The following is a 12,381-nucleotide window of genomic DNA, read 5'->3' as shown; positions in this document are numbered from 1 at the left end:
CAAACTGATCTTCCCCGAGGTCGGCTTATACCAGTCTTTCCATTCGTCTGTAAAGAATTCACGTTAGTATTTTGCAGCTGTGACTTATTAAACTGATAGTTCGGTAATTTTCACATCTGTCAACACCTCTGTTCTTTGGGATTGGAATTATTATATGATTCTTGACGTCTGATGGAATTTCGCCTGTCTCATGTGTTGTGTTGGCAGAAGAGCCAACACCGTGTTACTAGAGGAGGCCGAAATGCACGCGTTTCAGCTTACGCAGGCTGGCGTGAGGAGGGAAGGACTATACTGACGTGAGGTCTGGAACATGACAAGGAATTAGAATTCAGAAAGCGGGCGGAATTAGTTTGATACTTAACTTTAATCCATTAATGATGAACGTCGCTCTTGACGGTACGTGATTCACGATATCAATATCAATAGTAACTGAATATGGCGCCTTGCTGGGTCGTAGCAAATGACGTAACTGAAGGCTATGCTAAACTGTCGTCTCTGCAATTGAGAGCGTGTGTAGGCAGTGAACCATAGCTAGCAAAGTCGGCTGTACAACTGGCTCGAGTGCTAGGGAGTCTCTCTAGACTAGACCTGCCGTGTGGCGGCGCTCGGTCTGCAATCACTGATAGAGGCGACACGCGGGTCCGACGTATACTAACGGACCGCGGCCGATTTGAAGGCTACCACCTAACAAGTGTGGTGTCTGGCGGTGACACCACATCATACATCTTGCTCACCAGATGGTAGAGTTTTGTCAGGACTGGCTCTCCCAAGGCTGTCAGTAGTTATAATGGAATGTTGTCTACACCCAGGGCTGTGTTTCGACATAGGTCTTTCAGTGCTCTGTCAAACTCTTCACGCAGTATCATATCTCCCATTTCATCTTCATCTACATGCTCTTACATTTCCATAATATTGTCCTCAAGAACATAGCCCCTGTATCGACCCTCTATATACTCTTTCCACCTTTCTGCTTTCCCTTCTTTGCTTAGAACTGGGTTTCCATCGGAGCTCTTGATATTCATGCAAGTTTTTCTCTTTTCTCCAAAGGTCTTTTTAATTTTCCTGTAGGTAATATCTATCTTACCCCTCGTGAGATAAGCTACTACATCCTTACATTTGTGCTCTATCCATCCCTGCTTAGCCATTTTGCGTTTCTTGTCAATCTCATTCTTGAGACGTTTGTATTCCTTTTTGCCTGTTTCACTTAGTTCATTTTTGTTTATTCTTCTTTCATCAATTAAATTCAGTGTCTCTTCTCTTACCCAAGGATTTCTACTAGCCCTCGTCTTTTTACCTACTTGATCCTCTGCTTCCTTCACTACCTCATCCCTCAGTGCTACCCATTCATCTTCTACTGTATTTTTTCCCCCATTCCTGTCAATTGTTCTCTTATGCTCTCCCTGAAGCTCTGTACAACCTCTGGTTTAGTCAGTTTATCTAGGTCCCATATCCTTAAATTCCCACCTTTTTGCAGATTATTCAGTTTTAATCTAAAGTTCATAACCAATAGATTGTGGTCAGAGTTCACATCTGCCCTGGAAATGTCTTAATTTAAAATCTGGTTCCTAAATCTCTGTCTTACCATTATAAAATTTTAAACCTTCTAGTATCTTCACGGTTCTTCCATGTATACAACCTTCTTTCATGATTCTTGAACCAAGTCTTAGCTAAGACTAAGTTATGCTCTGTGCAAAATTCTACCAGGCGGCTTCCTCTTGGATTTCTTAGCCCCAATCCATATTCACCTACTACGTTTCCTTCTCTTCCTTTTCCTACTACCGAATTCCAGTCACCCATGACTATTAAATTTTCGTCTCCCTTCACTACCTGAATAATTTATCTCATCATACATTAAATCAATTTCTTCAACATCTGCAGAGCTAGTTGGCATTTTACTTGTACTAGTGTAGTAGGCGTGGATTCGTGTCTATCTTGACCACAATAATGCGTTCACTATGTTGTTTGTAGTAGCTTACCCGCATTCCTATTTTTTTTATTCATTATTAAACCTGCTCCTGCATTACCCCTATTTGATTTTGTATTTATAACCCTGTATTCACCTGACCAAAAGTCTTGTTCCTCCTGCCACCGAACTTCACTAATTCCCACTATATCTAACTTTAACCTATCCATTTCCCTTTTTGAATTTTCTAGTGTACCTGCTCGATTAAGGGATCTGACATTCCACGCTCCGATCCGTAGAACGCCAGTTTTCTTTCTCCTGATAACGACGTCCTCTTGAGTAGTCCTCGCCCGGATATCCGAATGGGGGACTATTTTACCTCCGGAATATTATACCGAAGAGGACGCCATCATCACTTAATCAAACGGTAAAGCTGCATGCCCTCGGGAAAAATTACGGCTGTAGTTTCCCCTTGCTTTCAGCCGTTCGCAATACCAGCACAGCAAGGCCGATTTGGTTAGTGTTACAAGGCCAGGTCAGTCAATCATCCAGACTGTTTGTTGCTCCTGCAACTACTGAAAAGGCTGCTGTCCCTCTTCAGGAACCACACGTTTGTCTGGCCTCTCAACATATACCCCTCCGTTGTGGTTGCACCTACGGTACGGCTATCTGTATCACTGAGGCACGCAAGCCTCCCCAGCAACGGCAAGGTCCATGGTTCATGGGGGGGGATAAGCACCATAATAAATTAAAAAAATTAGATCTAACTTAAGTATCAAAAATAGCAGAAAACGATGGTTACGATCCCACTTCAGTCCATAAGGTTTATGTTGACAACTTTTACGTACATGTAAATAAAATAAAAGACGAAATTACGCTAACACGAAATCGTGATAACAAAAAATCTCTGTTCGCTGTCATAACACAGTGGCAAAAAGTTTCTGATGAAAGCTGAGTTGCTAAACTCGTATATGGGAGAAATGTTATATGAATTTCCAATGTACCAGAAGATTTACGTTTTCTTGGCTTATCTTGACGACTGCTGACACTACTCCTTCAAGTGGCAGCCATCGCTTCGATCTCTAAGGTATTTAGTGCGCCGTCTGTAGCTTTCCGCATTATGATCAAATATTTGGTCTTAACTTTCTTTCATTACTGTTTGATTTACTTTTATTTATTTAGCTACTTCACCCAGAATGTTTAAATGTTTCATGTTCTGTCTCTAATGTAACATAGACTCCTTAAAGACACTCAAAACAATAAACTTTGCAATGTGCTCGATACGTGATTTTTATGAAGAAATAATAATGCTTGTAGTATTTAACAGACGTATTACAGCAAGGTCTGTCTTCTTAATTTTTTTAAATGGACATACGACGAAACAACCAAAATTTACCTACACAACATACTCAACAATTTATGAGTGATTCGAGAATTTTAGATTAATTCTCTGTGTAATGCAAGCAGCTGGCCTACTATAATTGTGGAACTTTTTCTTCACAGGTAACGAAGGTGTATCGGAGTGCTAGACGATGTTTAAATGGCGAACAGAAGAGACATCTTACGATCTGCAACACCATACCACACCATCTGCAGGTTTTTCGGGCTGACACCATTCACAGTGGAGACAGAGAGGTGTGAACTAAGCAGGACCACTGCTGGTACGCTTTACGCATCTGTTGTTCTCGTCATGAGCCTGGCAATAACAGGGCTTACGGTAAATTCGTTGCAAGCTGTGAACGCGAGAAAAAAGGATTCCATCACTTTTGTGTGGTTGGTAACCTACATGATGACACACTGCGCCTGCACGGTGACGGCGAACGCCGAAGACCTGTTTAGAAACCCCCACAAGTACGAGAGGATCTTCACTCTGTTGTCGTATTGGGACAGTGGCATCCTGGAATTGCTCCATTCCTCCAGCGCGGCGGTGAGGATCTCCTGCAAAGTGGTGTACACAGGGTTTCTCGCTCTACATGTAGCTGCTCTGACGTTGGAATATCTGTGGTACGGAATGAAATGAACATATATGTTATCATTGTTCTGCAGTGGTATAATACCTACAGCTGTTTCCAGGTACGTTGGGTTCGTTCTTCTTGTGCGGAGTGACTTGCGCCAGCTCAACCAGTGTCTGAGATCTACAGCCCAAGTGAGATGCCAGCGGCGACCACTTGCAGACCGCTACCGCAAGCTGAGGAGAGTCCACTCCGCACTGTGCCACCTGTCCCAGGCGGTTCTTTCAGCGCTCCAGGTACTGCTAGCTTTATCCGTGATGACAGTGCTGTGTGGTATATCCTGGAACGCAGTTGCCGAAGTCTTAACACAGCAGCAGAAACATCCAGGGTGATGCAGATTTTGCTTATATCGTGGCAGTCGTCACAGGTGTTAATGGTGGCAGTGGCTTCGCACGCGCTGTCCAGGGAGGCGGCGCAAACAGCTCCTGTCGTGTGCCGGCTGCTCATGGGTTCGACTCTCCGTAGCGCAGAAACGGTGGAGCTGCGCCACTTTAACCACCTGGTCCGCAGCCAGACTCCCACTCCTGAACTTTACGGCTTCGTTCCCTTGGATATGCGGATGTTGGTGGCGTCCTTGTCTTTCATCATAACTTGTACCGTGGTTCTGTTAACTTTCTGGGAAGTGTTCTGAAGAATAAAGAAGAGTACAGTAGTTCTGGTGAACATGGACTGTTACGCACTAAAATTCTATAGCGTTTTTGGTATGATTATGAGCTTGTACAGTACACTGCTATTACATTAATTTTCACCTGAACCGCAAATATCTATTAAAAGTCTGTAGTATTGTAAATGGTATTACCTTCTTCTTGAAAATTTTTTCTTCCTTAGTAGTGCACGACGAAGCCAAGGGGTACAGTGATAGACGGATTCAAACCTGTTGTGCAGTTTATCCAGTTATAATGTGGCTAGCTTCACTTAAAACCAGCATGTAACCTCCAATCTGTGGAAAACATAGTAAACAAATTAAAAGTGCTGCACTTTCTTCAATACGTAAAATTTTCACGCAGTTGGTAATTATCAATGACAAAGACTAAAATGATTTACTTAGAAATGGTATAAATTGCACGAATTTATAAATCTTGAAGCACATAATAAATTATTGCATTTAAGAGAAAGTTAAAAGTTTAGCCAGTCATTGTGGCCGATCGGTTCTAGGCGCTTCTGTCCGGAACGGCGCTGCTGCTATGGTCGCAGGTTCGAATCCTGCCTCGGGCATGGATATGTGTGACGTCCTTAGGTTAGTTAGGTTTAAGTAGTTCTAAGTCTAGGGGACTGATGACCTCAGATGTTAAGTCCCATAGTGCTCAGAGCCATTTGAACCATTTAATAAAAGTTCAGGAACAACAACTGGCATGTTTTAGTGGTTACAGAGTGTCTCAAGAGATTCTAGGGAAGCTGTGTTCCTCAGGACAAGACCGAAGGTTGACAAACATGTTCAAATTCGACACAGAGCTACAGCAACAAACAACAGTATGCGGCAACAGAAGAAGGTCACGAACACTACCTTACGTAGGCGAATGTAAACGGTGTTACGTGATTGTCTTCAGTCGGACATCAAATAAGGGTTATTGCAGGTAGAAAAACCTACCGCTACCAAAGTTATACTAGTGTGAATCTCGGACGTAAAGTTGAGTGATGCCAGCTTTGTTGCATAGAGAAAAGGGACTATCGCAGTCTTAAACATCACGACACTCTGAAATAATCATCATAAAACATAATCAAGCATTTGTGAACTGGGATCCATACCGAAACCTTAATAACAATTATTATTTCCCTTGACGCGATCCACTATTTATCACCCCACCCGAAAGAATCATTTCACTTTTGTAACATGTGGACGTACAAGTTTTCTCGTAGATGGCCAACCTTTTTAAACAACTCTCACACCACGTCCAGTGATGGTAGTAGATCTACACTCACACAGACACAAGGCGGAGCAAGAGTCGGAAACAGCACACAAAATGAAAGACGAAATATGCACGGCCTCGACGTGAGTGACACTGAGCCTGCTGCACTCACCACATTCGCAGTCAGTATAAGCCGCTAAGCGTTAAGGTGGTAACCTCACTACTCATCACATTCACTCTCATCGTCACAGCGTACTCGCTTGGCTGAAATATCGACCAAACGAGGCATCTTTCACACCATACACTCATCTCACACAGACCAAGAGACAATCATTGCAAATAAAAACTGACTTTTAAAAATACTATGACGGAACCATCTCTTCATGTGGGCAACTGCGGAACCATAGAATTATAACAGAAACTTTGGAAAATATAAATATCCACAACATATCAGATAGTGCCTACACGTATCTTCCATAAGGCCTGGTTTCTATTAAAGAAGGTCACCCATTCAAGGAAAAATCAAACTGAATAACAAGTAAGGGTTAAACGAAACCGGCATAAATCCCCCCACATAAAATTCACAGCACATACTGGACCTCACTACATAGAAAATATCCACTGATAATCACGCGTCACGCTTTGAGATTCGCAACATACGCAAGTTCTTACCTGTATCTTCTCGTTATGTCATACATTATTGAGATAAATCCATTATATTACATCAAAATATTCATGAAAATCATATGATGAAACTAGACATTCAGCAAATCAGACCTGATACTGAAAGAAGAAGCTACACAATGGATGTAGAAAATTACCTCATTAAGGAATCAACCACATATAAAATGAACATTAATATTAATAGAATATTCTGCCAGTTTTTGGAGGAAATTATACACATTAATAACTTCAATACAAAGTATTAGTGTTCCACAATAATATTTACTAGTTTTTTATGAACTGGCTTTCAGCCTCTCAGGCCATCGTTAGATAACGTGATGCTAAACAGCTAATCCACACAACTTCAGCAAGAATCTATAAGTGTACATAGAATGCTGTACAAAGATGTGTGACTTTTATGGCTATATCGATACGAAACAAGTATGATGTAGCACCTAAAGGCCGGCCGAAGTGGCCGAGCGTTTCTAGGCGCTACAGTCTGGAACCGCGCGACCACTGCGGTCGCAGGTTCGAATCCTGCTTCGGGCATGGATGTGTGTCATGTCCTTAGGTTAGTTACGTTTAAGTAGGTCTAAGTTCTAGGGGACTGATGACCTAAGATGTAAGTCCCATAGTGCTCAGAGCCATTTCAACTATTTTTGAAGCACCTAAAGAGGCTCTGAATAAATAAATCTTATATTACCGTATATTCAAATATTAAAAGTATGTAAGCGTATAAAACAGAAATGTTCTACAAATGAGTAATGGCATGGACTCATACGTCATATGGACAAACTGGTGGATGTGATGAACAGACTAAATAAAGGGAGGGGAAGAAAAAGGCTATGGAATGTGGGTGTACAACAGTTACAGAAAGCTTATTAGCCAATGATGAGGGGCATAATAGCTGGCTACAATTTTAATAAGGATGAGTAATGGAACTGTGTTTGGTCATTAAGGACAAGGTCAGGTTTCTTTGAGTGTGGTTTATTAACGACCAGAGTTCCAAGTAATGTTAGTTTTCTCCCCTTAGTTCTTTTATGGAGAATATCACACTTCATGTCATATGGATGACATTCAGTCAGAGCATGTTTAGCGAAGGTGAACTCTTTCTTTCTCAGTCTCCAACTCCCTTCATGCTCAGTTAGTCTAGGAGTTATAGCCCTAACTGATTGATCTACATATAATTTGCCACACAGAGTGCAGGAAATTCTATAAACTCCACTCTGTTCTAAAAGGTGATAAATTTCTCCCATTTGTACGTAATAATTGGGACAGCACAACTTTCAAGGGCAATCTCTAATACTCTCAATCGTCCCATACTATACATAGCAGTAACATACAGTAAGTGGTTCTCTGACAGCCTATCATGCGACACATATTTCCCAGTGGTAGTGAACGGGCTAAAAGACGAACCATTTCCTCTCGCTGACTACGCACATACTAGCTCCACGGTAGATATCACTTTCATCGCAGACGTTTCCAAATAAAGAGCCAATAAGCTACGTGGATGTCCTTTCGTCCTGCGGGGACATGGCAAAGATATAGCAGACTGACTCAACAAGTCCATGAAAACAAACAATTGACGGTGGAGCTAGAACGTAAGAGATGTATTCCAGTTTAGGACGTGCTAACAAGGGCAATACAGATGGTCCCCTAGGACATGCAGTCTATGGAGAAAAGACCCTCTTAGATCTGTTCCTTCATGCAACGAGCTGACATCACTGGCACAGAGATAGTCTGTAACAACTTAGACTGTATGCTGCCAAAATTGACGTGCATTGAAGGAAACAAATGACACAGCCTATCGCAAATAAGAGGAAAAGAAAGAGGAACAGAAATTTAACTTTATTCCCTGTGCTGGGGCTACCTAAGCCAAAACTGGGAGAAACTCCGAAAAAACAATTGGCCATTTTTCGACCACTACGAAAAACGAAAACTATGTTTATCTCAGTAAAGGACAACATACACTTGCGAATACCAGGTTTATATGACATTCCTTGAGCGTGTCAGCGTCAAAGAAAGGGAAAAACGCAGCACGCATCTAGCAGCGATGGATGGAATACATTAGATGCGTATGCCTGGGGCATAAAGACAGATCAGCACTGGCTAAACTTAGCCTCAACGAGAAGCATACGTTCCAATTTGAGAAAGAAACACGATCCTCTCGTCAACAGGGACGGGGGCTATTACCTGAGTTCGGCATGCGACCCTTTACTATCAGACTATCGTCAAGAACTCACCCGGCAGTTGACGCTTCGCGAGTCTGGGCAAGACTGAATGCACCGAGGGTGGAATGGCGGTCAGCGCCCCCACCACACGCCACACCTGGGGAGCGTCGGCCACCTCTCGGCTGTATACAGGGTGTAACGACTGTAAGCGCAGATATCACTACGTTGACTGCGGAGGGTGTATTGAACGACATTACATCAAGTCATTTGCAGGCTCATAATTATAGCTTACAGAAGTCATATGTTTGTATTTTGGTTAGCCTATCCAAGTATGTGTGGAAAGAAAAAGCCGTTAATGCTTATTTTCCAGTGGGAAGCAGGTCAGGTGCTGAAGTGTGGACACGTGGACGCAAAACGATCAGTCTATACCGAAAGGTGTAGTTGACTTAGTGGTGTTGTTAGGACCAGGCAGAAAACATCAAATCATAAAGTTTGTGACGTATATGTGACAAGACTGTAGGATGAAGAGAGTGTACCTATTAAGACACCAACGCACTTATACCCGTTACACCCTGTGTATGGGACACCCACGCAATCTCGACGTTCTCGCACTAGCGAGGCACATCTGAAGGATCAAAATACAAGAAAAAATACAAGTAAGTATTATTATTCTTAGCCAGATCTTCGACATAGGTAATATTATTCTGTAATACAAAGAGCTTTGATAAATATAGAAGAGAATAACATTCGTTTTGTACTTGCCAAAAGAAAGCAACAAAAAATATGACTTTAAAATACGTCTGTTTCAACGAGATATTAAATTACTCACTACAGCAGTGGCGTTTAATGTTGCAGAATTCTAAATTTAGGAACCTGTGTTTCAGAGGTGTGGGTTAGTACTGTAGTATATGAGAATGTATCGTGTTTTCCGGATTCTGTATCGGAGTAATTGCGTGTTACAGTAACAGTCCATAGTAACAAAACTAATTTATTTCCATTACAAGTAATTTGTCTTATTCCCCTTGATTATTTTAGATTCCAAATACTTTTCGTTTTTTATAGAAGAAACGCCCCTCTGCCCCTTAACCCCACCCCGAAAAATCCTTATTAGTTAAATAATCGCTCTCCCATGTATAATGCGCCTTCAACATTACTTTACAAACGACTCAATAGTTGACATATTGTACTAAACATTTAGTGTAAGAATAGTCGAATACTTCTTAACAAATAATCATCAAGTAAATAATAATAAAAAACTGTCGTAACAATCGTCGCTCAAGTTCTGTGATCTAGTAAGAGGTTCTCACTGCATGTATTCAAAGTGATAACTCCTTAACCGTTAGTTCTGTGACCGACTTTGTTTCTCTCATGAGATGCACATGAGTCTACGTTGAGCTCGATAATCGTTAGATAATAAATTCGTAGAGTACGAAGCACTATAAAATATAACATTGATATCAAACGGTTTGAGAAAATAGGAAATATTGAAGTAAACAAAGAAACAAATTACTGAGCAGAAAAAAAGAGTGGCTTTAAGCTTTCTGTATTGATTCGACGGTTCCTGCAGTGGCTATTGAAATGAGAGCCACTTTAAGAAAAATTACTTTCATAAAAAACTACTTCCTTCCTGCAATATGTCAACTACAGACTACTTCATTTTCATAGTTTAATCAATGTGTTTCTCGTTCTTTACCAACGTACAATTGAGAGACAGCCCAAATGTTCTGCGTCGTTTCTCACAGACCCGGCATACATATCTGTCACCTCACCCATGTTATATCAGGGAGCAAAAGCGCCGAGGAAGGCGTAGTAAGAACTCTAAGCCGTAACTGCGAAGACAAATGGACTACATGTGTTGGTAACCAGGTTAGTGCTTTCATACAGAATTATATTCAATGACAAATAACTGCCACCCATATTGTTTGTAATTTCGCACGGAAGAAACAAATCTACATCAATGGTCGTTAAAGCAGCAGGAATTTGACCTTGAAGGCAACAAGCAGTAAACGGCAAATTACCTGAAGTGCTCTACATGCTTTTACATGCGGATGGTTTGCATATCAGCGCAAACACACGACATGGATAGAAATAAAGCCACCTGCATATTGAATATAACTGAAGAACAAGTATGGGGTCCCTCATTCACAGACCGTATTTCAACGTTATTTGTTTTGAGATGACTGAGATGTGCCTCGAACGAGTAGTACAAATACCAGTACCTGCCGAATGTCGACAGCATCAGAATCTTAGTGTATCAACACTGCATCTTATTATTCCAGCATAATTCTGTTTGGTTTAATCGGATCTCTCGACCGTCATGAGACTATGGAACTGATGGGACCAGCAGGTTCATACCCGACGTCATGCGGGGTATCCTCGACAGTAAGAGGGCGCTGCAGTTTCAGGGAGCAGATAAAGTGATAGAGTGGGAAAATCCAGGTGCACTTGGTCACTGGAGTGGGAAGGAACTAATTTGTAGTATGTAAGAACTAGGAGATATGTAATATTCCAGTTCTGCTGGAAGAGAATCATTTTGAGCTTTCACTTTTGATGTGATGAGTGTGTTACATTAAAGTTTAAAATATGGGTAGGTCTCTGGCACTATTTTATTCGTTGGGAGATAGTGATTATTATAACTGAGCCATTAAAAAACGGGTTTTGTGTTGGATTACGAAAAGTACGAGGCACGAGGGCTGTTGGTACTGGAGTTGACTCAAATAAACTGAAAAACAGAGAATTCCTTAATTTATACATTGCTGGGATAGTAACAAAAGCAAACGTCCATCAGTAGCACTACTAGCATTAGAGAAGACAAAATATACTTCGAGGCAGATTTACGTAAATGCGGCGGGGGACGCCCTGCCTTCGATTCCGAATGCACAAAGTGTGTGGTCTTGATTCCCAATCTCTATTTGGTCGGTCTCGTAAGGGTTTGAATGTAACGAATGGGTGGGAAGCAGCAAGAGGCAGCGGCTGTGTAGAACGAAAACACAATTCCTCAGCGGTATGGGCGTTTCGAGATGACACGAATGTAAGGAATACTTGGTCGTCAGTGACCGTGTGGCCTAATGGATAAGGCGTCGGACTTCGGATCCGAAGATTGCAGGTTCGAATTCTGTCACGGTCGTGTTTTTCCTATTCTGCAAAAGAAACACACCGTTTTAGTGTAGCTATTGAGCAGTCACACAACTTACATAGCAGACGTCAGCCAGTGACCTATTTAATCTTAACTGATAATATACCAGTTGCAATCAGAAAATATATTTGGTTATTGTTTAAGTTTGAATGGAAGAGTGCATTACATACAAAGATAATGACTAACTTTGCTAAATGACAGACTATATAATTTCACTCCTAAATAGTGTTATTTATTTTAACACGTTATCTAAAGATAGGAATATGTTTCAACATGAAACATTTAGAATGACATTGGTGAAATTTACAATGAATTGTTTTGATTCAACCTGTTCGTTCAAAATAATGTCTTGATGCTTTATCATATACAAGAAACTTTCTATTTCTTGTAAAATATTTAACACATGTCCTTTTTCATTGGTGTGTGGAACTTGTTGTTTTAACGGTGAGCCAATGAAGATAATATCATGGCAGTGAGATTCAGATGTGGTATGAACATTGTTTTGAAAATTCCTTCTGTCTACTCTAATGTATATTTTATTTTGGCTTCCATATGTCAATTTTTAAACACAAGGTCGAGTGAATTTACAGCACTGATCTAGAGAATGAGATATTTGTGATTTCATTATGTTGCGTATAATGATGTTTAT

General features: G+C 41.1%; 1 non-coding gene across 1 annotated transcript; it reads left to right on the top strand.

Annotated features, from left to right (window-relative positions):
- The first annotated feature begins 11,650 nt into the window (after window positions 1-11,650).
- Trnar-ucg lies at window positions 11,651-11,723 on the top strand. Its single transcript has one exon. It is a non-coding gene; the product is annotated as a tRNA-Arg (tRNA).
- Window positions 11,724-12,381: the final 658 nt, after the last annotated feature.

The sequence above is a fragment of the Schistocerca americana genome, unplaced genomic scaffold, assembly GCF_021461395.2.
Source record: "Schistocerca americana isolate TAMUIC-IGC-003095 unplaced genomic scaffold, iqSchAmer2.1 HiC_scaffold_18, whole genome shotgun sequence".
Lineage (NCBI taxonomy): Eukaryota > Metazoa > Arthropoda > Insecta > Orthoptera > Acrididae > Schistocerca > Schistocerca americana.
The sequence above is the reverse complement of the archived record's forward strand: the minus strand, read 5'-3'. Positions and strand labels throughout refer to the sequence as shown.